Genomic DNA, 23,396 nt, shown 5'->3' with positions numbered 1-23,396 from the left:
CGGGGAGGCTGCAGGCCGATGACAGCCAAACGCCTCCCCGCTCCGTCCATTTATGTGCTGATCCTTATCGTCCCTGTTCCCGCAGCTCGGGAGGAGAGGCTGGGTCGGCGCCTCCAAAGCACAAACAGATCCGGCCTCCGTTGGGTCCTCCTGCATTTCTTTTTGTGAATTATACCCAATTCTCTCCACCTGGGTCATCTTCTATCAGACGCCGAAGGTGTCAGGACAATGTATTTCACCATCGCAGCTGTTAGCTTTAACGATGGACCAGTATTTCTCAATTTCCCCTTCCCCGGACAGTCGTAGAAATAAAGGCAGCGTAAAATAAAATTCAGCATTATATTTTATGCAAAACAGATTGGGTGGCTGAGGTGAGTGAGACACCCCTTAAGCTACTAAAGTTGTATTTGCTCTCAGCACATTAAGAGTATTTTTTTTCCTCTTTTTTCAGAGTGTTTTCAATGGCAAATTTTCAAGTGATTTTGCATGTCTCTACTATTACACGTAGAGCCATTATTTTAATTAACTGAAGTCTGGCGGAGAGCATTGTATTGCTGATTTGGAAGTACATTTTTAAAACATTGTTTCCTTAAAAACAGGTTTTTGTTTATTTATTTATTTATTTATTTTTAATTTTTTTTATTTTTAAATGCACTTCTCGAGACTACAGGACAGCTAGCTTGCGGACTTCCCTGCTGCCTGCCTGCATCCACCGCTTGATACGCAGCTCAGCCCCGGGAGCCTGACCTGCTGCTCCGCAGGTTTCCCAGGCAACCGACACTTGGCCAATGAATGAAGAGGAATTGAAAGAGACTGCAAATCCATCCTTATTCCTTTTTTTTTTTTTTTTTTTTTGCTCTTCTCAATACTCTCCAGCTAGAAGTACTGGAAAGCTACCAATCCTGCCATCTCTGTGTGAAGGAGTCAAATGCCCGGAGGGAGGGGTCGCAGCCCCACTTTGTGACAGTGGGGGGAAGTGGTGCCGGGCTGCCTGGGCCCCGCCGAGGGCTCCGCTTCCTCAGCTTTGTCAGCCTCCCTGCCCCGGTCCCACCGTCCTCCCCCTCCTCTCCCAGGCCTTCCCCTCCCCCATGAGAAGCCCACGGCTCCAGCCTCAGGGGCCTGGTCCTTGGCAGTCATGGGGCCCCGTGCGGAGCAGCCGGCCCAGGTGACAAAAGACCAGAACGAGCAGGGAAAAGGCTGAGTCCGTGAATGCAGGGCAGTGTGGAAATACTTTTGTTCCTCGGTAAGGCCGGCTGCCCCGTTGCCTGCATTCGAATTTGGGTTAAAATGGCCTCAATCCAAAGAAGAGTGCTGAGCTTTCAGGCGCCAGATCTGCCTTCTTTGTCATACAAATGGGCAGAGGCCTAGAACCCGGGCTTTCCGGGGCAGCGCCTCTCTGTTGCCAGCAGCCTCTCCTCCGCACCGCATCCGATCCCGAGGCTTCCTGGGCTGGGGGAGGGCAGGCCCGAGAAGCGGGCTCCGGACTCCCAGGTCACTGGACTTCACCGAGCAGAGACAGGTTGTCCGGGACGGAGGCCGAGGGGTAGAAGGGGCTCTTAGGGGGGACCAGAGAAAATGCCGACTGACGGCGGGCCCCTTGCAAGGTGCAGTGGGTGCAATGGACACATTTCTACACGAATCCCTTGTGAAGCAAGCCCAGGGCACACCCACAGATCGGTTCCGGAGCCATTCCCGGTGGCCGTGGGGTGGGCTGCGGGTACTAGGCCTGAGGCCTGCCACCCCCCCACCCCCCCAGAGGCGCTTCCCGGCACCTGCTGCTCAGGAGGGTCTGGGCAGCTCACCCCGGCTCTTCTACATCTGCCCCTAGCCCTCTGCTTGCCACTTAAAATTAAAACTGTGTATTGAGTCCCTGGGGGCCACAGGTAAGCCTCCCACTCTTGATCTCAGCTCAGGCCTTGGTCTCAGGGTCATGAGTTCAATCCCTGAGTCCTGCTCCAGGTTGGGCATGGAGCCTACTTCAAACGAAACAACACAAAATAGCCCTGTGTATTCAGATGGCTAGGCACACACATACATAGGGTAACACCCTTCGCCTCTTGGATTTAGCTACCTGGTGGGTATTATCTATGTCTTCACGGAAGAGAAACTGGTCAGCTTCGGAACAGGAACTTTAAAGGGCTTGATATGGCCAGCCTACTTTTGAGAGCCACCACATATTTGTGGCACATTTTCAAGAAAATGATGCATTAAGGGAATCTCCAGGAAAACTCACTACCTCTTTCAAAATAACTCCGTAGAAAGGAAACTTATTAAAAGATACTGCTTTTCATATATGCCCAAAAGAATTGAAAGCAGAATTTCTTTTTTAAATATTTAATTAATTAATTAATTAATTTAAAAGAGAGAGAGAGGAGAGAGAGAGAATAAGCAACGGGGAGGTAGAGGAGGTAGAGGGAGAAACAGACTTCCTGCTGAGCAAGGGCTTGGTCCTAGGACTCTGGGATCATGACCTGAGCCCAAGGCAGACCCTTAAACAACCCAGGTACCCTGAAAAACAGAATTTCGAAGAGATATTTGTATACTCATGTTCACAGCAACGTTATACCCAGCAAAAAGGTAGAAGAACTTAAGTGTTATCAACAGATGAATAAATAGAATGTGGCTTACACATACAATGAAATATTACTCAGCCTTTTAAAAAAAGGAAACCCTGGGCAGCCCAGGTGGCTCAGCGGTTTAGCGCCACCATCCGCCCCGGGTGTGATCCTGGAGACCGGATCGAGTCCCGCCTCGGGCTCCTTGCATGGAGCCTGCTTCTCCCTCTGTCTCTCTGCCTCTCTCTCTCTCTCTCTCTCTCTCTCTCTCTCTGTGTGTGTGTGTGTGTCTGTCATGAATAAATAAATAAAATAAAATAAAATAAAATAAAATAAAATAAAATAAAAAAAGGAAATCCTGACACATGCTACAACATGAACTTTGAAGAGATTAAGCTAGGGAAATAAACCAGGTATCAGAAGACAAATGCTGTATGATTTCATGTATATGAGGTCCCCAGAATTGTCAAATTCAGAGTCAGAAAGAATGGTGAGAAAAAAAAAAAAAAAAAAAGAATGGTGACTGCCAGGGGCTGGGAGGGGAGACAATGGGGAGTTCCTGATGAATGGAGCAGAGTTTCAGTTTTGCAAGATGAAAAGAGTTCCGGGGGATGAATGGTGGTGATGGTTGCACAGCATTAGAGACTATACTTGATGCCACTGAATTTACACTTAATAATTGCTATGATGGCAAGTTTTGTGTTCTGTGCATTTTATCACAATTAAAAATGAAAAAAAAAACCACTCAGGATTAGTTTCTTAGCATCTCCTAAATATTAAGCAGCATTTTTGTCTTGGTGCTAATATAGTGCTCTAAGTTTCTCAATGAAAGATAGATGATGATTGATAGATAGATATTCTTAAAACCAATGTCAACATCACCATTTATTGCTCCTTCTGTTACAGGTGAACTGGGGAGGCCCTGGGCCCTGGGGGCCTGGACCCAGCCAGACTTGAAGGAGTAACGGGAGCTTCTTAGTCTTGTCACAAGAATGAATTCAAGGACAGACACACAGCATAGTGGATGAATAAGAGAAGCAGGGAAGTCTATTGGAGCAAAGGTGTACTCTCAAGATACGGAAGTGGGCATGGGCGAGCTCCAGCTCTCCAGAGAGAAAGTTGTTTGCCCTGGGGGTTGGGTTCCTATCTTTTATTGATAGTTGTTAACCAGAGGACAGAATATTCACTGGGGCAGGAAGCAGGGTTTCATGATTTTACTTCCTAATTTGGCCGGGGATTTCCTGTCAATGCACCCGCCATCTTGGGCCTGTCTCGTTTGATTGGCTTCCCGTGGAGGGCTGACGGGCCTCAGGCCGGCCCAACAGCTGGTCATGACTTCCTCCCTGCTGACCTCCCGCTATCCTATCCTGTTAGAGCCTGTATAACCGCCTACTCTAACACTACCCTGGGCCAATTTACCACTGAAAGTGGTGTCAGAGACAACTAACCTACTCATTGGGCCATGGCATTTCCTTGCTCATGTATCTCCACTGACTCACTATACCTCATTGTGTATGGTCCAAATTCTTAGCATAGAGTTCAGATCCTTTGAATCTGGATGTGATCTACCTTTCCAGGGTTACCAGCCAGCCTTCTGCCTAGACACAGTACATTCCAGGAGACTTGGACTTGCCCATTGCTCTGTTTTCTAGGTCATGTTCTTTTTTTTTTTTTTTTTTATTCATGAGAGACGCAGAGAGAGGGAGAGGCAGAGATACAGAGAGACACAGGCAGAGGGAGAAGCAGGTTCCCCACAGGGAGCTCAATGTGGGACTCAATCCCGGGACTCCAGGACCACACCCTGGGCCGAAGGCAGGAACTAAACCGCTGAGCCATCCAGGGATCCCCTCTAGGTCATGTTTTCTGAGCCTCTGAGTCTCTGTTCACACTGCTCCCTCAACCTGGAGTGAACCTCTTCTCTTCTTCCTCCAGTGACGTTTCATGCATTCTTCATGACACAGCTCAACTATCTGTGATCTATCTCCCTGGTCACCAGGAACAGTGAATTGCCTACGTTATGCACACCCAGAAGTTTCTTCCTACACCTACTACGGGTTCTGCATTTATTACGTTAAAGCAGTGGTCACCACACTTTTCCAGTGAAAAAAGAAGAGTTGAGCGCACATTCCCAATATATGCATATTTATTTATTCACAAACCATATATGCTTATTGTTGTAAGCCAGCATTTTAAGGTGTGGATACTTAGTATGAGATACATTGTTAATGATATCGGGTGTTAATATTTTCAAATAACGTTTCTAGAACTTTTAATATTATTTTGGTCAACATCTTGCTACGCTTGAGTTCCTCGTGGTTTTCTTACCTGGCAGTGGGCCTAAGAGCTTGTAAGAACAGCAGGGTGTCAGCTCTGCTATTTCCTTATGTGTTTACATCACTAAAATCTGCTTCACCTTGCTACTTCTTTGCTGTAGTGTTTTAAGCCTCTGGCCCAGTTGAGAGGATCAGTGGAGCAAAATCGAGCTGATATGATCAGCAAACCCACTGTCAATTTCTCCTTCATGGACCTCCCTTTACAAGGAATGATTCATGACAGGTGCCCTGAAGACATAAGCATCCTGTGAGGACACTAGCCATTTGGAACATTAACTATTTAAAGAGTAACTTGTTTTGCTAGGAAATAAGTCTGAAAAGGAGTTCTCATAGTTTGTTTTCATGCTACAAAGGATGCTCTTGCCTTCCCCATCTGAGACCTTCAGATCAGATTAGAGTTAGTTCCATAGATGCCTCAGTTTCCCACTGGTTTGTGACTTCTTGATAGCAGGGACCACACCATGTCATATTAGCCTTCATATCTCCCATGTTGCCTGGAATTTGCCTAAGTATAGGCAAACAACAACTAGTCTCTGAGTAAATGAAATACCTCAAATATGGGGCAACCATAAAAAAAAAATCTAGCTATTTCTAATCTGAAGCTGGAGCAGGTTATTCTGCAGGTAGGTAGTAAGAAACTGTCTTTCTCCTTTACCATTATCTTCCAGTCCAGCCAGGCTGAGTCCCATTCTTCCCAGACTCTGCTGCTCCAGCAGGATGGTGGATACTGTAGGTTCCACAAATGGGGGCCTTCTCTGGAATGATCTTTTGAATCCCTCCTAGCAGCTGTCCTGCCCTCCCCTTGCATTTGTGCCCTCTCTTACTCACGTTGGTAACGCCTAACTGATATTCCTGGTGAAGACTACCTAATAAGGCAGAAAGGAAGGAGAGAAGGATATTAGCCCTAGAAATTGGCATCAACTGACTAATTGATGGTGTCCTCTTTCTCATCATCAGAGGACTTAGTTCATGAGCAGGTTTGGAGATGACAGAACAAAATGGATTTTACCCCTTCTGAAAAGAGGAGAAAAACCAAAAATGTAAATCCCACCTTTCATGAATCTAGGGGAAAGATGGAACAGTCAGTATCAACTTTCTGGACCTCACTGGTAAAGAAAGAATCCTCTGGGCAACCCAGAAGAAAAGATCAAGTCATTCATAAAGGTGGGGGAAAAAAATCACAGTTGTTCCAGACTTTTCCAAACAATATTCAGTGCTAAATTCTCATGATTTTTCAAATTCTCATAAAATTTTCAAAGACAGTAAGTAAGTCCCGATATTTGTACATCCAGTTATACTGCTTTTTAATTTTAAAGGCAACAAGTATTTTTGAACATAGAAGAACTAAGGAAACATAGTATCTCTGAGTCATTTTTGGGGGGAACAAAAGGTATCCCAGAGAATGCAGAAATAGACCTTAGAAAGGTTGGCTTTTTGATAGCTTGTGACCCAAGAGATAATGAATGGGGCCTCTGAATAAAGCCTAGAAACAAGTATGGCAACCCTTCAGGTGGAGGAAGTTCTGCTCCTTCAGCAAAGGATGTTGGAAATGCTATTCTGTGATGCTGGTGATGACCCTGGCCGAGGACCTGAGGCTGCCAGACCTTTGAGTCCCCTGCAAACTGGGAATTAATTGGCCGTTGGCCAGTTTATTCTGGAAGCTACTTCTGCCGCAAAGAGCAGATGTCGGGTGACGGAACAGCAGACTGCAGAGAGGGTCAGAAAGGTCACATGATAAAATAAATCATTAACAAGTTGTAGGATTTCAGACATAAGATCAGAGCAACAAAGGCACCTTTTGGGGAACTCAGTAGGCAAATAAGAGTCTGTCTGAGGTGAGCGGCTTTAGTGACACAGTCAGAGGGCTTGAAGAAAGGAACACACTGCAGCAAAGAATCGGCTTCTTTGACAACTCAAGACAAATGCCACGTAAAGAATCAGGACAAGCTATCAGGGTGTCAAAAGTCTATAAAAATATCACTTTTTAAAATATTTATTTATTTGAGAGAGAGAGAGTGGAGGATAGGCAAAGGGAGCGAATCTTCAAGCAGACTCCTCACTGGGTGTGGAGCCTGATGCAGAGCTTGATTCCACAGCCCATGAGATCACGACCTGAGCCAGACCATTCAACTGAGTGAGCCACCCAGTGCCCCCAACGAAGATCACTTTTTTATAAGGAATTTTGTAAAACTTTCAGAGGCAAAAGTATGCTGTAATGAAGCTAAACTAGCAAAGAGATGGTGATGTCCAAACACCAGGCTTAAGAAGCGAATGACCAAATTTAAGAGAAATCTGGAACAGTTATTACGGAAAGATGACTGGAATAAGGAGCACTCTGAGCTCAGCGGACTAACAAAATTATAACAGGAACCCTTAGAAAGATGTCTAAGAAGACTTGCTTTCAGAGGGAAGGAAATTAAAACTTTAAATCATTACATTTTGCAGTTGAAACTGAGGCAGATTATTGGAATGGGATTTTTTTTTTTTTTTAATTAGAGAAGGAGGAAGATAAAGGGCTCATAGACAAATCTTTGCTAAGTCCTTGTTTCTAACATGAGCTGACTGGTGACAGATCATTTAGGCATGCTCTTTGGCCACAATTCTGCTGGGAAACAAAGTACAGCAGCGGACATTACAGATCTTTAATGACCTCTAGCTAGAGAAATCCTTGGTTCTGAAAAAGAAGCTGACTCATTATTGGGATAAATAGGAAAAAGAAACAATGGAAGTTACCAGCTGCAGAAGAAGTGAAAACTTACAAAGGGGAACGCAGACACGTTGAATGAACTATGGCCAACAGAGATATCTGATAAAACCCCAGACTGCTCTTCATGGTGACAAAGCTCATGACAGCTAGTCCCCTGTCCTCGCTGGAAGGGGAAATATGCCAGCCTGAGACAGAAATTCATGCAGCTAAACCAGGCCTCCCAGAGCGAAATCCTCGTCGTCGTGCTCCTCTGCTGCACCCACTGAACTGAGGCACACCCAGGACTCACATGGATCATGTAACCATAGCTCTGAATTTCTCTTCTCTTATGGAAGAGATATGCCCCCAAATGATCTGTCCTGGGGTGGGGTGGGGGTGTCATATGAGGTTTCTAGAACAAAATTTCCTTGGATGTGGGCTCCAGGAATCTTCATCAATAAATGCAGGAAACCTCTTTTTTACAGTGATGAGTATCAAAGGTAATGCTGGTATCAGAGAACCTGGGTTTTCAACAGAAGATGCCCACAGAGTCCACTGGGACACCTTGACCCTGCAGGTGGCTTCTGGGCCTCTGGGCCTTCTTTCACATCTCATTCTTATGGGGCTTCTCATCAAGACTTAGAGAATATTGTACACGTATGGCAGGTTTCCCCATGGACTCGGGGACATGTCTTCTGGCCCTGAAGACAGTCCAGCTTTGAGAACTGAGGCCCCCATACACTCTCCTTCTGACCTGAGAAGACCACTCCACCCGCAGGCCATCCCAGGACTAGGGACTATCGGTTTCCACCTTTTGCAAGATTAGGAATGTCTTCAGCCTCCAGACCTCACCGTCCTCTCCCGGCTGGTCACAGGACAGCTCACAGGCCTCTCTCTCAGACCTTCCTTGTGACAACAAACAGGTTGTTGGAAACATCCTCTATCCTGCAACCCATTTCCATTGTACTGTTTTTATTGAATTTCTTATTTGCTTAGGCTGATCGAAGCAAATCATGCATTGTGAGCCACAAATAAAGTAGGCTCTGACAATAAAGCTGCCTGCGACATGACCCAATCGTTTCGTTTTGGTTTCTCTAATTTGACTAACTAGCAAATTAGTTTAAACATTAGGAAAACATCATGAAAATTAAATGCCTTTTAAAAAAGATTTATTTATTTGAGAGAGGGAGAGTATGAGCAGGAGGGAGAGGTGGAGAGGGAGGAGCAGACTCCCTACTGAGCGGGGAGCCCAACTTGGGGCTCGATCCCAGGACCCTGAGATCATGACCTGAGCCAAGGGCAGGTGCTTGACCCTCTGACCCACCCTGGAACCCCTGAAATATCTTTAATAAATATTTTTAAAGTTTAGAAATGTCAAGGTACTAGAAAATGGAGAGAAACCCACCTTACTGTAATTTGAAGTGTGGTGAGGAGGTCCGCGCCTCCACTAACACCCTCACCCAGGAAACAAGTGGCCTGGAGTGCAACCACTCATGACTCGTTCCTTTGTACTGGTAGTTGCCTTTATTCTAGAAGTGGTTTGAAATCATATGTGCTCCTAACAGTGGTAGCATGCTGCCATTTTAAAGGGGGTAGGACTTGTGTGACCAGGTTTTCTCAGGATCAGAAGAACCCAGGGAGGGTGAGTGGTGCCACAGTGGGAGGTGAGGTAGGGCAAACAGTGCTTGCCTCGTGGAGCTTCCCAAAGCCACCTTGGGTCTAGGTGTAGCAGCAAGGGTGATGTACTGGCGCTGTTCCTCGGTGGGCAGAGGAAAAGGCCTGGTAGGCTTTCCAAGGAAAATGTGATGGCGCTGGCCTCCTCTTGCGGAAGAACTAGGAAGCCCGTGGTAAGATGCTTCGGGCCTTTGGAAGCACAGCTAACCCCTGAACACTGCATCACGGGTTTGAACTGTGTGGGTCACTTACATGTGGATTTTTTCCCCAATCTATACAATGCAGGACAGTCGATCTGTTTTCTCTTCCTCATAATTTTCTAAATAACATTTTCTTTTCTCTAGCTGACTTTATTGTAAGAATGCAGTGTGTAATACATGCGGCATACAAAATACATGTTGATCGATTATTTCTGATATCACTAAGGCTTCCAAGTAGCTACTAGTAGTTAAGTTTTGGGGGGGGACTCCCTAAGTCCTGTGTTGCTCAAGGGCCAACTGCACTGTCTTGTGGCCCTGGCACACCCAGTCCATCTTTAAAACAATGTCGTTACAGGCCATCCAGTTCATCCAACAAATATTTACTGCGAGCCACGCACTGTTCTGGGCATCAGCGGGACAGCAGTGCGAGAATCAGGCTTAAATGCCTGCCCTCCTGGGAGCACTTCGCTGCCCTTGCCAACTGGGTTTCTTATTTCTTTTTTTTTTTTTTTTTTTTTAAGATTTTATTTATTTATTCATGAGAGACACACAGAGAGAGAGGCAGAGACACAGGCAGAGGGAGAAGCTGGCTCCATGCCGGGAGCCCGACGTGAGACTTGATCCTGGGTCTCCAGGATCACGCCTTGGGCTGAAGGCCGCGCTAAACCGCTGAGCCACCGGGGCTGCCCAGCTTTCTTATTTCTTTACCCTTCATAAGTTTTTTTTTTTTTTTCATCCCGTTTTGATTCTTTTCCATACCTCATTCTTTGCACGTTACTTAACGTGAATGATGAGAGGGAGTAACTAAAGGTCACGAAGGACGCAGGTGGCACTGTAACACCGCGGAGTCTGGGACGGCTTAGCGCACAGGTGCAGTCGACCTATGCCAGCTCGCTGCTGCTCCCTGTAAGGACGCCGTTCCAGCCTCCGATCCAGCTTCCCTTCCTCCTGCACCCTCACTGCTCTGTTTTCTGCCCCCCTTTCCTCCATCTAAATGGCCTCAGATTACCTCGTTGAGGAAAATAAGTGACTGATCCTGGGATTTCATTGAAAACAAAGAAATAAATCCTCAGCCTAAAAATTGGCGTCTTTACTTATTACGGAATCATCACTAAGGTGACTTCTAAGTGTCTGAGAAAGTCGTGTTGGAGAGCCCCAGCCTGACCGCACTCCCACCGCCACCCAGTAGACTGAGGTCTCAGTGCTAAATGAATTCCACCTGCGGGGCTCCTCCGTGGGTCAGGTGTCCAGAAGACCGGCGAGGCTCCTTTCCCAGACATGCTCGCTCCCTGCCAGCTTAGCCAGGGGAAGGCTTGGAAGGTAGGGCCTCTTCCCAGGCAGCTATTTTCATAATGGCAAATTGATTCGGAACACAACGAGAGGCCGCTTCGCTCGCCAGGAAGGAGGCTTGCCCATCCGACGTCGCTTCCTCGGCCTTTCACCGGCCGGCTGGCAAAGCTCGAGCGAGCCGGCCTGCGCCTCCCGTGCCTCCTTCCTCTGTAGACGGGAGTAGCCAGAGAGGTAATGTGCTTTCCTGAGATGAGATAAGGTCGCCACGTGCTTTGGACGCTTCCCAGGTTGGCCCCACAGGGTCCCGTTGTGTCATTTCAGCCACCGAGGTGACACATCACCTTTGGATGGACATGGCCTGGGGCGCTGCACGCTGCACCGTACCTTTGTCGACAGTCTATATTCTTTGATTTTGTGCTTTTTAGTCTATATTCTTTTATACGCTTGGCCTGCACAAGTGGAACATAAATTCAATCGGAAATTGTTCATTTAGCTTCACTGAACTTTGCTTTTTTTTTTTTTTTTCTTTCCTTTGTTCCCCCACGATTGTCAGTCTCGAATTACTGAGCGAGCGCTCTTGCGGAGAGAGGGTGGCTATGCTGTTGGAGCAAATCTGCAATTTTATCGCACGCAGGCGTGTGTGTTCACAAGCGAGCCGCACATGCCTAACTTCAGTCCTGCTTGACGACCTTCGGGACCGTTCTCTGCACCGTCGATGCTTCTCTAATCTTGTGTGTGTGAAATGTTTGCACCGTCTTTCCTTTTAAGGAAAGCTACGTTGCTGTAAGTAAATGCAGAACGTGCTACCATTGCCCTGCCATGTTTTTACTCATAATTCAGCTCAAACCTGTGTTAACACGTGACTTTATGACTTCTACCTTTTTCAGGTCTCTACCGACTGAGCTTTATTTTCTTCCCGTTTAGTATGTACACCTTTTCCCTATAACCCCAGTACGCGGCACTTCTTTATGCTATTTTCAGACTCCTGCTCAAACCCCAAGTTCTTCCATCCATAAAGGGTAATCTCTCTCTCTCTCTCTCTCTCTCTCTCTCTCTCTCAGAGATGGATTGTTTGGGTGTGTAGGCTTGCCCTGAGTTTGACTCCGGGATGAAATCAGGCCAGGCCGCCTCCACACCACTCACTAAGCTCTCTGTCTCGCTCTGCCCGGGACTCAGCAGCAATTTAGAGTTTTCCGTCCCTGGAGCAACGCCCGTGGCAAGATCCCCGATGGGAGAAGTGTGCTATTCTTCTGTGAAGTCCCAGACCGGCGAGTATGAAAGCCTGGTTGGAGAAGCTGAGCCCTCAGAACACAGACGACCGCAGGCAGACACTGATAGAAAAGACGCGCGTGCGAGGCCTCCATCTGTAACGAGGCCTTAGAGCTCTCCCTCACTCTGCACGCCCAGCAAGCCTCCGTGCTCCCTGCTCAAGGTTTGCAGATTCCCCTTTGAAGTCCTCTTTGCCACATTCCAGCCACCCAGAGAGACAGCTAGAGAGAGAGAGTGAGAGTGAGCGAGAGCGAGCATGCTGAGGAGCCCACCGACGCACCCGTGAGCTGGGGGTAGGGGTGGGCTTCTCCATAAGCGTGTGCACTGGGGTGCAGCAGGGCGGGTGCTGGTAGCCGTGAGTAGACACCACCCTGTCATGTAAGCTGGATCGTGCTTCCGATAGCTTATGCCTTTACCAGCTATTAGAGTTTGAAGGTTTTACCAAGACTTAGGCCTGTACAACGGGCCCCGTCCTCTGCTCTGAGCCCTACCTTAGCTACAAAGTTCGGAAAGATGAGAGAGGAGCCAGAGAAGGTGCTTCCTCCGCCCTAGGCTCGTCTCCCACCCGCTGCAAGAATGTCCGTGGCGTGCATTTGGGCAGGACAGATCTGCGGGAGGGCGGGATTCCGGAGCAGCTGGCCCATCCTTCAGCCTCAGGTGGACCTTGATCCATCCCAGAGGGTACGGACCTCTTTCCCATGGGCCGGTCAGCAGGTGCATCGGGTACGCACGCCATGCACAGAAGTTTCATTGCTGTTGATGTGGTTGTTGGCCTAGAAATCAGGCCCAGTTGGAGGCCCAGAGGGAAGGGGTGGGCTGGGCAGGATACGAGAGAAGCAACAGGTCTAGGAGTCTGTGACAAAGTTACATTGTCTTTCACCTGGGGGGCAGCCTCACATCCAGTGCCAAGGGGAGCCCAGATGGCAGGAGTGCAGCAGAAGAGCAGAGTGGGCGAAGCACCGGGTGTGGAACGGAACAGCAAGCTCCATGGTGAAACTGAGGAAGATTAGCACCTCCCCCTTTTGCTTGAGGGAGCCCTTGACTCTCAGAGCACAGTTCCCGTGGGGCGGGTGCTCACTGATGGGTAACTACCCTCCTGGTCGTTCTGTTACAGGTGGAAGGTCCTCTGATGTGCCAGACGCTTGGGGACAAAATCTGGGCCCAGGAACGTGTGTTTCAGTGCTGTTGGCAGGAGAGGCAGGACGAGGGAGTTCGGCGGGGTGAGTGGGGTGAGCGGGGAAGACGCAGGCTGGCCTCTTGTCTCAGCCCGGGGGCTGTGGGCCCGTGAGCCAGTTGTTCACCGCCCGCCCCTTGGCTTTGTCAGTCTCCCAGTGAGACGCTGAGGTCTCCTCGTGGTGCCAGCATGGGGGCCAGAGCCGGCCCGGGTGGGGTGGGGGGTAGTGAGGGGTCCTCAGCCGTGCTTCTACTGTCCTGAGAAGCTGTGCAAGGTGGGACGGCTTCCAGAAAGTGGCTTTGGCCCCATGGGGCTCTCGGAAACGCTGTCGATTCAGAAGCTAGGAGGGGTTTAAGTAGGGTCATGTTGGAGTCAAGAGTCATTTGTGGTCTATTCTGGTTGTTGGAGGAGGACCTGTTATCCTTGGGACAGCCAAGCACACAGAAGCCCCATAGGGCGGTGGTGCTTGGTGACATTGGCTCAGAAGATGGCTGATACTCCAAGCCACGAGTTTTCCTTTTTTCCTTTTTTTTCTTTTTAATTGCGTTAAGACACACATAATAGAAATGTACCATCTTCATCATTTTTAGGGGCCTGGTTCAGTGGCATTAAGTGCACTACTTAATGCTGTGGGACCATCGCCACCATCCACCTGCAAGACTTTTCTCATGTCGCAGAATTAATCTCTGTCCCCATTAAACACTGACTCCTCCGGCCCCGCCTACTGGCAGCCCCCCTACTCTCCTCTCTGAATCTGAGACTGTGACTGCAGCAGGAACCCCTTTCACACGGCGTAACTGGCTCATTTCACTTCAAGTAATGTCCTCGCGGTCCCTCCGTGATGTAGCCCGAGTCAGAATCCCCTTCCTGTTTGACACATGGTCGCCCCTCTCAGTGGTGCCCAGACCTTCAGCTGAGGGGTTTCCACGGCGTCATATTGACTGGGGGCGTTTTGCTGAGCGCAGTTCTATTTATTTATTTATTTATTTATTTATTTATTTATTTATTTATTTATGATAGTCAGAGAGAGAGAGGCAGAGACACAGGCAGAGGGAGGAGCAGGCTCCATGCACCGGGAGCCCGATGTGGGATTCGATCCCGGGTCTCCAGGATCGCGCCCTGGGCCAAAGGTGGGCGCTAAACCGCTGCGCCACCCAGGGATCCCCTGCGAGCGCAGTTCTGTTCTTCTCTTCCATAGGCTGCCCCCTCTTAGCTCTCCCCCTAATTTAGTAACAGCTTTCTGGGCGGCTGTGTCCTGTGGCCCCACCTCGGTTCCCACAGTGTCCCCATCTTCTGATCACCTTGTCCCCACCTCCATCTGCCTTCCTCCCCCTCTCAGGCCTGGGGCCTCACTGCCCTGCCTGCCTCTCCAGCCTGGTCCATCTGACTCCTCCTCCCGCTCCTCCTCCCCTTCTGCTCTGCTCTCACCTCCTCCAGGAAGCTCTCCCGTGGGCCCCACCTGGGTTTGGTCACTCTGTTTATTTTTAGCGCAGCATTTCCTGTGTTGTGTTGAGTTTTCGCTGGTTCATTTCTTTCACTAGAAAGAGCTTTTTCGGGATGGCTGGGTGGCTCAGTGGTTGAGCATCTGCCTTTGGCTCAGGGCGTGACCCCGGGGGGCTGGGATCGATCTCTGCATCGGGCTCCCCGCATGGAGCCTGCTTCTCCCTCTGCCTGTGTCTCTGCCTCTTTCTCTCTGTGTCTCTCATGAAAAAATAAATAAAATCTTTAAAAAAAAAAGAGCTTTGTCTTCATTTTTTGCTACCCTTGCTGCCTGGCACACAGTGGGAACTCAGCAACATTGGGAGGATAACCGTGTACGAATAAACGAGAAGCTGCTTGGGGACTCGGCGTAAGAAGGCTGACCTTCTGTGCCAAGCAGAGGCCATCCCTGTGATCAGTGGGCTCGACGGCTGCGTTTTCTGGGCTGAGATTGGCCATAAAGAGGACCTTTCAAGGGGAGACATATTAAAGTTTGGGGTGAAGACTGAAGGTGCCAGAACGAGCTACGGCCTTGAGCGAAGGGAGTCCGTAGAACAGGTGCCTTTGAGGGCCTCCCGCTCCCCGGGTCAGCGTGTGAGCACGTGAGGACGAGCCTAAGGAGATGCTCAAGCTCCGAAGGCTGGATTCAAAACGCCTTTCGGGTCACAGGTGTGCAGCTCGGCGCGTGTGGCCGTCCAGAAGCCGGGGCCTTGCCTCTCCCTCCTCCTGCGGAGTGTAGCTGCTGCCCTGACCTCTAGCCCCCGGGCTCGGTTTGTCGTTGGGCCTTATGGAAACGGACTGGGACCCCAGTGCTCTCTGCCTTGCCTCCCTCCTGAGATCCTTCACCTCGGGCACAGTCCCCCCCCCCCTCCCCTCCCTCCCCTCCCGCCGGCTCATCCTCATCGGCAGGTGCGCAGGTGCCCTGGATGGCGAGCTTCACCCGGCCAGGTGTCTCCCCCTCCGCAGGTGCCTGCGGGGAGCTGCGGGGAGCCGACGGCCCCCAGGACGTGTGGCCCCGGTTTTCAAGGGCGTCTTTGTGTCCCTCCAGCACTCAGTGCGGTGCCTGGAGCACAGATGGCTTCAGTAAATGTTTGCTGAGCGAACCCCATGAATGGACATTTTGTCACTGGATCTTTTCACTTACCCCTTGGCGCATTCCCTGACTCCCCTCGCAACAGCCGCTTTCATGGGCTGCCGCTTTATTTATTGGGTAGTCGGGCTTGTGTGCGGTGCCAAGAGGAAAAAACAAGTGCAGAAATGGGTCCTCCCGGGCCACCGCATTCTCCGCAGAGGAGATCTCCTTTGTGCCAAGAACAGAACCATCTAAGGACGGGATGGGTGTTTAGAGTCCCCGGGGACTCAGAGGGCCATGTGTGGGGAATTGGAAGGGCCGAGTGACCCGGCTGGCAGACAGGCCCTGACTCACCCGATGCTGTGATGCTGCAGGCAAAGGCTTTCAATGTTCTCGGAAGCCCCCCCCCATGCCGGCCACCCAGCCAGCCCCCCCCTCCCAGCCGCAGGCCCTGCAGAAAGAGGCTGCTTCAGCATCATGTGATCTGCTTCAGCAGGAGGGAGGGGGACCGGGTGAGGGAGGAGAGAGAGATGGAGAGAAGCCGTCTTTTGTTCTCCCTTCCTCCATGAGCGCTTGTCTCTGCCTCAGGGCTCCCAAGTCAGGCCGAGGATTCTAGTACCTTCTAGTACCGCAGCGCCAGGTGCAGCCGGCAGACAGCGCGGGCTTTCCCTCGGCGCTGATTTGGACGAGGGGTACAGGTTCCCTCTTCCTGGGACCCCAGGGCTGTCTCTGCTTCCTGGTGAGTCTTATTGTGTCTTATTAACCCTACATGCCTTCCAGAGCCTGAAAGTAACCTCCCAGCACAGTCACACATATGGACGATCCCCTATTTCCCCAGCACAGTCACACATATGGATGATCTCCTGTGTCCCCAGCACAGTCATCACACATATGGACGATCCCCTATGTCCCCACCCAAATGAGGGTACACGCTGTGCATGGAAAGAATGCCTCCCTGTGCGTGGGGGAGATACATGATGAAATCATATTGAGGCCTATACTTGATATGAATTGAGATACATGATGAAATCATATTGAGGCGTATCTAAAAAGAATTCTAAAAAGAATTGAGATACATGATGAAATCATATTGAGGCCTATACTTGATTGAAATATTAAAAATCAGGTTTGTGTGGGGGGAATTCCAGGATTCGGAGAAGACACTTAGAGCAAAAGGCAGCACACAGGTTCCACTGGTGTCGGTGACACGGCCCCAGGGCCGCTGTCCACCTCCATGGCTTGTTGTGGATGAACAGCCCTTGGCAGCTGGTGTGGGGAGGCCCCTTGTCCGGAAGCCTCTGGCTCCCTGGCCTGGCCCCCATCCCCCCAACCCCTCCCCCCATCCCTTACGTCCTCAGCTTCCTCAGGTCTGGCTGGGGTGGGGTGAGATGAGTTTCTGGGGCAGGTGCAGGATCTAAGGCCCAGCCCCACCACAGGGCCCAAGGACCTCTGTGCACCTCGTCTATTCCCCGAGGGTCCACTTCCTTGGGAACCAGAGCACCCGCCTCACAGGATTTTGTGAGGCATCAGGTCTTTGCTCCTGTCCCATTGGGCCACTGGCCTCCCCAGGCCCCGCGCCGCTGCCGGAGGCCCTCCAACACCCGTCTCCCGTGGCCCTGCACCCTCCTGTCTCCTCTCAGCCTGGCAGGCCTAAGCCCCCACCCCGTGGCAGGTGCCCCACCGCCCAGACTCAGCGGGCCCTGCTCCGGCCCGGCCTGCCCGCGTTGTTAGTCGTCGGTTGTCCTGCGACGGCCCGTCTGTGCTGGAGGCGGAGGTCAGGTCTCCGTTGCCCAGAGCTCAGGATCGTAAAGGGCGCCGAGAGGAGCAGAGGTCAGCAGGGTGAGGCCGACCTGCCCCCGTTCTCCTGCAGCCCCGCTGCGCTGCGTGGCCTTCCCTGGACAAGGCGGCAGCCTTGGCCCACGGGGCAGGAGCCCTGTGACTCGGCACTCAGGGCTGCCGGCAGGTGTGCGGTGCCAGGGGAGCCTTCGGGGCCGTGGGGTGGCTGCAGGGAAGAGGGGGTGGCCGCTCGGGCCTTGGTGGGCTGCCCAGTCTGATGGTGGAGGCCGCGCTGACTTCCCAGCCTTCCTCGGGGGGGGGGGGCAAAGCTGGACACCAAGGCGCAGGTGCTTAAGGGCACCATTTGACATTTTTCAAAGAGTTACAAGAATCTCTTTGGGGTTGACTCCACCTGTGACTCACAGTGACACCATTTAGCTTGTGGCCAATCCACTCTGAGCTATAAAATCTGCTTCTTTCCTCCTCTGGAGCAAAGTGTTAGGATTATCTTATTTTCCTTTTGTGCCAGAGCCTGATGACATCAGAACTTGGGCAAGGGTTTTTCTGTGTGCTAAGAAACGGCGTGGGACAGCTGCTGCCAGCAAAAATATTTTGTCTGCACTTAGGAAGAGCGTGTGGGGGAAGCCGAGCGGGGCAGGCGGGCCTGGGGTGCGGGGCAGGGAAGAGGTGGATGTGCTTGAGAATACTGGCCTTGGAGGGGGGGATTCAAGGACTGACAGGGGAAATTTTTAAACACATAAGCGGTTCTTACAGCACCGAGAAAGTCTACCATTCTAGAAATCTTCCGTGGAAACAGACTGCTCGTATTTGATGATTTGGGGATGTGAACCTAATCCTCTTATTTCAAAAACGAGGCACGAGGAAAACTGCTTTGAAGAAATCACTTTGACTGTCATGTGGGGAGGAGGTGGCAAGGGGATGAGGGTGGAGGCAGGTGCCGGGGAGTCCAGAGGAGAGTCGGGGTGGAAGGGCTGGGGCTGTCAGGATCTTGGGGGGCCAGCGGGATTTGCTGAGGAACGGGCATGAGCTGGGGGAGGATGAGGGGGTCCCAGGGAGGATGCCAAAGTGTTTGACCCAACTGGAAGAACACAGGTGCCGTTTTCTGAGACGAGGAGGACTGTGGGAAAGGCGGACTTTGTTGGGGACCGTTGTTGAGTTTCCAATACACGTTCAATTGGGGGTGCTGGTTAGACAGCTGACGCTGGGACGGGGGCTCAGGAAAGCTCAGAGACACAAATGGGGAGTCATCAGCGTGTAGAAGGGATGGAGGAGGGTCCCTGATAGGGAGAGCAGCTGGAGAGGACAGCAGCCACCGGAAAACTTCCACGGGGCCGGATGGGACTCTGAGTGAGAACCCACAGAGGAGCTGGAGGCTGGGGCCTGGAGGGGGCGGTCGGCGCCCCAGCCCGAGGGAGATACTGATGGAGGCTCTAGGCCTTGCCACCTAGAGCTCTTCAGCGACCTTGGCAAGAGCCGTGTAGTGAAGGGAGGACAGCCTGATGGGAGTGAGGCTGGGGCAGGGAGGGAGAAAGAGGATCTGGAGACAATCACAGGGTCGCTTCCCAGGGGTTTGGCTGACGAGGAGGCCGAGACACGGGGCTGGAGGCGGAATGACATGACACAAAGAAAGAGATCTCGTAAGATCATGTCTGTATGTTGATGACACTCATCTAGCACAGGTGAGAAAATCTGTGATGCAGAAGAGACAGGTACGGATCGCACCTGTGCTGTGTCTGAGACGGTGAGGAGGCAGGAGGTCAGGTGCACAGGTGGAGGGCTAGCTTCAGGTGGCAACAGCAGGCTCATCCGCAGTAACTGGAACAGAAGCGGGCTTCATGGGCTCAGTTGTAGACAGTTTGTTGGGTTTGGTGAGAGGAACAGATTTGGAGCAGAATGTGAATTATTGTACGTTCTTTAGATTAGAGAAAGGCCACTTGGGAGGGCAGGCACAGGCTACACCTCTTTTTTTTTTTTTTTTTTTTTTTTTTAAGATCTTATTTATTTATTCATGGGAGATACAGAGACAAAAGGCCGAGACCCAGGCAGAGGGAGAAGCAGGCTCCATGCAGGGAGCCCAACGTGGGACTCGATCCCGGGTCTACAGGATCATGCCCCAGGCTGAAGGCGACGCTAAACCGCTGAGCCACCCAGGCCACCCATGAGCCCCCCGGGCTGCCCCAGGCTACACCTGTTGACCCCAGGTCCCTGGGACACCTTAGTGGAGAACCTGGGCAAACCCTGACTGGCAGGTGTAGGGACTCTCAATAAATCCTATATATATTTGCCAGTGTGGCAGGTGTAGGGCATTCTGATCGGCACGGGTGGTGAAAGAATTTACCCAAGCCAGGTCAGAGGAGATTGAAGCTTTTTGAATACATTGCCGGGGAGCAGTGGGCAGGTCAGCAGAGGAGAGGCGGCTGCCAGGAGGCGGCGCGGGGCTGTCGTGTGGCGTGGAGTGAGAAGGCAGGGGAACCCATGGGATTGTCCCTTTGTTGGTCACTGTGCCTGGTAGTAAGTAGCCCGTTGGTCAGTTAGGGCCTGTGGCCATTTCAAGGTGAGTCACTTAAGGAGCCCTTTGCGGCAGCTAAGCAGTCGCTGGGGTCCTTTGGCCTTGCTCCAGTTTTCATTGCTCAAGCCTGTTGCCTGCGGCCCCTAGAGCAGGGACATTTGGTGCCCATCAAGTGCTGTGTCTGCTTTCCAAATTTTGCACACGATCCCTCCTCCTGTCACAGGGCGGCAGCAGCAGGGGACCATTTCTGGCTATTGGCCACAAGAAGCTTTGATGTGTCGCTTCTGGGTCAGAGCATCAAAGGGCCTGACCCGTCACGCAGGCCCCTCTTCTGCTGCCGTGACCCGAGGTGTCATCTGGGTTCCTCAGGACTGTGTGGAGCCGAGTCCTTCCACCTTACATCCTCCCCTCCCCCCTACCATTGCCCTTGCAGGATCGAAGTGTCACTATAGCCTCGCCTAGCCTGTGACGAAACCACGCACCACATCATCAGTCACGGCATGTGGCAGCGTTTGACTCACCTTTCTTCACCTGGAAGGGAGGGACCAGAGAGCCGTTTCCTTATTTCTCCTCTAAAAGAATCCCGTCATTCTTGGTTCCTACTGAAATTCATGCCAGACCAAGTCTCATCACCCCAGCTGGTGGCGGAAAGAGGACAGGGATGAATGAAAGCATCGGTGCTCCCCCCCCCCTTCTCAAGCAGAAGCTGGGAGGCTCCTCGGTGTAGCTGTGCTGCCCGGGGCTTTTGCATCTGCGGGTGTGGCCGGCGAGAAACAGGACCTGCTTGTCCCCTCCAGTCCCCCCGAGCGTTCTCAGACTGCAGAGCCAGGAGACAAGGCCCCCGGGACACAGGTCTCGAGCTCAGAGTGGGAACCGGGGACCCACCCTGCTCTCTGAAAGCCAAAGCTGCGCGGCACTTGGACCCCTTCCTTCCCACCTGCCACCTAGTGGGTCCCTGCGGCATCTGCACCCTGGTGCCCGGCGCCGCGAGGATCTGGTTACCATTCCGCATCCGCACCTGATCTTCAGGGGGCAGTGGCCTGGGAAGGCGCCTCAGAGCCAACCTGAGCCAACCTCCTCGGGTTGCAGCCAAGTAACAGAGACCTGGCTGGTTAGCGGTGGAGCCAGACCCGAGCCCGGGCCCGGGAGGCCCTTCTTCTTCCAGCATTTATTCGTTTACTCACTCAAGCATCAGTCAATATTTGTTTTGTGCTTTACCAGGTGCAGGGCCCGTGCTGGGCAGGGGGCTGCAGGTGGGAGACCCCGTAGCTGCCCTCGAGGAGCTTCCTGAGAAGGACGATGAGCACGCAGACAGGCCAGCAAAGAAAAGGATTGCTCTGCGGTCGGTACACGCAGGGCCGGGGGAGATGTGGCCCGGCTTCCCGCGGGGCGCTCCTTCAGGACGAGGGGCTTCTAGCAGCTGTGTCAGGGGCAGGCCCAGGCAGGGGGCATGGATCAGGGTGCCCAGGGCAAGCAGGTGGTGGTGAGATCCACAAGCAGCACTGTTTGCAGTGATAGGGCAGGGTCTTCAGTTATAGTTGGGGAACCTGGTCGGGGGGTGGGGGGAGCATTCACCATCAGAGGGAATGCAGGAAGCAGAGGGCTGGGGGAGGGCAGGAGGGAGAGGGTGCATTGGGTGCAGACACACCGAGGGTCCAGGCGCCTCGGGGGACAGTTAGGAAATGACGGCCTGCAGGCAGTGGGCCTGTGTGCGCCTCCGGGAAGAGCCCTGACGGCCATACAGTCATACTTTTGAGATTCGGTGACAAGCAGATTCATGGCCATGATGAGCTGGCCCAGGGTATGCGCCAGGTGAGAGGAGAGCAGGCTACAGAAGGAGCCTGTCCCGGGTGGGGCTCGCCAGAAGGCAATGTCAGAAAGTTTAGTCCGTGTATTTTTCTTTTAAGATTTTACTTATTTATTCATGAGAGACACACACACACAGAGAGAGGCAGAGACACAGGCAGAGGGAGAAGCAGGCTCCATGCAGGGAGCCCGACGTGGGACTCGATCCCTGTCTCCAGGATCATACCCTAGGCTGGAGGCGGCGCTAAACCGCTGAGCCACCCGGGCTGCCCATCTCGTCCTTATGGTAAGGGTGGAGTCCCTCTGCCAGGATGGTGACTGTTTAGGAATTGCTGGGCTCTGGACACAAGAAGCCCGAAACCCAACAGAACTCTTGCCGTGTCCCCTGGAGGAAGTGTCCTCTGTTTGCAAAGCAGAACCTCTACTGCCGCCGTCCCTAAGTGCAGGTTTGGGAGGGATAATCCCCTATTCCGTTCAGGCGTGATAAGAGGGGCTGCTCCTGCCCCCCTCTTGGATCCCTGACTTACCTGGTCTTCCTACTGGGAACGCAGCACCATACACAGCACTTTGGTTCAAGCTTCATGAAGGGTTTTGGAGGATGATTCTCCATCCTCGTGAATTACCACGTCTGAGCTTTTCGGCCTGCGTGGGCAGCTTGTGGGTGACGCAGACGGTGTGATGTGGCCTGTGGCTCCCACGGTTCTGGGCCCGCTCCCCCGCCTTCTTGGCTGTCTCTTGTGACGTGTGCAATGCCATGCTGCACGATGGATCGCACGCCCAGCACTCAGGTAATGGCCCGAGGGCTCTGCGGACAGGAAGGGCAAAGCCACAGCTGGAATGTGTTCTATCAGAACAAACTGTTAGCTCTTCTGGGTGGAAAGAGCCCAGCCTCACCAGCTTGCTAGGTTATGGTGCCATATCAGCCTCAGCCCGGCTTCGGTTGGTAGGTAGGATGTCTGGTGACAGCAGCAGCAAGAACAACTTTGGTAAGTGGAATTCCATGCTGTGGGCCCCTCAGAACCACCACCTCTGCTACCAGGGTTCCTCCGTTGGTGGCCCAGCCCTGGCTGGCAGGAGACAGGCTAGCCAGCATCAACTGGCCAAGTCATTTTGTCTCCTCATGTTCTCTGCTGGATGATAACAGGTGGCACAATGATCTTCACACTTCGTGGACATTCTAGCCACAACCTCTTCCCCTGACCTCCCTGTCCTGTCCTCTGTCTTCCCATCTTTCTCCCCAGAGTTTCCCCGATCAGACAGGCCAATGCCTGGCCCTCTGCCCATTGGTCTACGAGTACTCTAACCTCAGGCCACTGCTCTGCCCACACCACGTGGATGACCAGGTACCCTGCCTGAGTAAGGCTGCAGGACCACTGCACCTGGTGTAACATGTACCCCTACACTGACCCATCCAAAAACCAGGCTCAGGCTTTCACCTCATTCGTCAGCCAATTCTGTGGGATCCCCCCTTACAGCCAGAGGTGCGAACTAAGACGGGGCCTGGGTGACACAGAGGTGACAGCGCTGTAGCACATCAGTGTGATATTCTGTG

General features: G+C 52.0%; 1 long non-coding RNA gene across 1 annotated transcript; it reads right to left on the bottom strand.

Moving 5' to 3' along the window:
• Nucleotides 1–19,162: 19,162 nt before the first annotated feature.
• LOC140626052 (uncharacterized) lies at nt 19,163–21,069 on the bottom strand. The gene is made up of 2 exons (XR_012025303.1): nt 20,560–21,069; nt 19,163–19,344 (listed from the first exon to the last, which is right to left on the bottom strand). It is a non-coding gene; the product is annotated as an uncharacterized lncRNA (long non-coding RNA).
• Between the last annotated feature and the right edge of the window lie 2,327 nt (nt 21,070–23,396).

This window comes from Canis lupus, chromosome 37 (assembly GCF_048164855.1).
Source record: "Canis lupus baileyi chromosome 37, mCanLup2.hap1, whole genome shotgun sequence".
Classification (NCBI taxonomy): Eukaryota; Metazoa; Chordata; class Mammalia; order Carnivora; family Canidae; genus Canis; species Canis lupus.
Note: the sequence above shows the minus strand (reverse complement) of the source record. Positions and strands in the feature narration are given on the sequence as shown.